We start from the raw sequence: 2,500 nt of genomic DNA on the forward strand, positions 1-2,500 counted from the left end.
TCTCTCCTTCCTTCCCCCTCCCACCATATCCTCCTTTCCTTCCTCCCTGCCTTTTCCCTCCCTCCCTCCCTTCCCCTCTCACCCTCTCCCTACCACCACTCCTTCCCTCCACCTTCCCTCCCTCCCTTCCCCTCCCTCCCCTTTCCATCCCTTCCCCTCCCTCCTTCCCTCCCCCTCCCTCCCTTCCCTCTCTTCCTCCCTCCCTGCCTCCCTCCCCCTCCCCCCTCCCCCCTCCCTCCCTCCCTCCCTCCCCTCACTTACCTCCCCTTTCCCTCCCTCCCTACCTCCCCTCCCCCCCCTCTCTCTTCCCCTCCCTCCCTCCCCCTCCCTTCCCCTCCCTCCCCCTCCCTTCCCTCCCTACCCACACAAGATAAGGTAGGGGATAACCCAAGCCCATACAAGTGTCAGGGTAATGGCTTCCCTGCAATGGCATTTGCAATAATTCACCTTTGCAATTTATGGCCAGGTGCAAATTTATGGTTCGTCGGTAATTAGTTGCAGGTCACGTGACTTCCAGGTGTGAGTGATACAGCTGTTTTTTCTTTTCTTTTCCTTTCTTTTCTTTTTTCTTTTTTGGGGGGGCTATTACTCTTGTTGTTATCAGTACTGTTGGCATTATTATTATCAGAGTTATTATCATTATCAATTATCGTTTTTTTATTATTATTATCTATTTCTGTTGTTTTTTATTATCATTATCAATTAGTGTTGTTTTTATTATCATTATTACCATTACTATTATCACGATTGTTATTACTACTATTGTCTGTTTTATTGTTGTTATGAATATTATAATTGTTATTGGTATCTTTATTTTTATTAGTAGTAGTAGTAGTAGTTATAGTGTTAGTATTGTTGTTTACTGTTGTTATCATTATCATCATCATTTTTATCATAATTTCTATCATTATCATTGTCATTACTATTTTCATTATTATCATAATTATAATAACAATAATAATTATGATGATGATGATGATTATTATCATTATTATTATCTTTATCATTATCATTATCAATAGCGTTATCATTATCACCATTATTATTATTATCATTATTATTATCTTTATTATCATCAGCATTATCATTGTCATCACTGCTATTATCGTTATTATCATTATTACTATTGTTGCTATTATTCTTATCATTATCATTATCATCATTAGCAATATCACATTTATAATTATCATTATTATCAGTATCAATATTATTATTACTATTATCATTATTATCATCATCATCATCATTATCATTGGTATCAGTATAAATATTAGCATCATTCTTATTATCGTTATCATCATTTGTATTAATTCTATCGTTATCACTATTATCATCATCATTATCATCATCATCATTATCATTATTGTCATTATTATTATTACTATTATCAATCACTTTACTCTTATTATTATCATTCCTACTATTATTATCATCATTATCATTTTCATCATTATAACTATTACTATTATCATCATGATCAATCACTTTCATTACTTTTTTCACATTAGTTATATAAAGAAAACCAAAAATAAATTCAGTATTGTGTGAAGGGTTTGTGATGAATACTGTTGAAAATAAGGACAAAGAATACACACACACGCATACATACATACATACATACATACATACATTTATACATACATACATACATGCATACATAAATACATACATACATACATACATACATACATACATACATTCATACATATATGTATGCATACATACATACATACATACATGCATACATACATACATACATGCATGCATACATACATACATACATAAATACATACATTCATACATACATACATACATTCATACATATATGTATGCATACATACATACATACATACATGCATACATACATACATACATGCATGCATACATACATACATACATACATCCATGCATACATACATACATGCATGCATGCATACATACATACATACATACATACATACATACCTATTGATACAGAATAACAAACAGATAAAAAAAAAACAGGTAAGAAAGATGAATAACAGGATATGAAAAGAAGTTTTTGACCTTCCACTCGAAAGAAAAAGAAAATGAAAAAAATAAATAAAAAGATAGATAAGGGAATAGAAATTAAAATTAAAAAGGGGAAAAATTATCACAAAGTGTATGGACTTCAGTATCTTTTTATATATATCTATTTATAGCACTGACTTCGTTTTCTTTTTTTTCTCTTTTTTTTTAATAGTCCCCCCTGACCGTTTTCTTTTTATTTTCTCTCTTTTTTTTAATAGTCCCCCCTACCGAGTCTCTCTTTGAAGGCTGGTAATTAATTTTACATGGTCTGAGTCTAGGTTCTCGCCGTTGCAACACGACTTCCCTCGTGCAATGTTGCAAGAGGGGGACGGGAGTGCATAACAGCTGATATTGTGTTGTTGAAATGGATGTTTTTTTTTTTTTTTTTTTTTTTTTTGTCAGTTATATTTCCTCTTTTTTTCTATTTTTTCTCTCTCTCTTTGTCTCT

This window comes from Penaeus vannamei, chromosome 24 (assembly GCF_042767895.1).
Source record: "Penaeus vannamei isolate JL-2024 chromosome 24, ASM4276789v1, whole genome shotgun sequence".
NCBI lineage: Eukaryota > Metazoa > Arthropoda > Malacostraca > Decapoda > Penaeidae > Penaeus > Penaeus vannamei.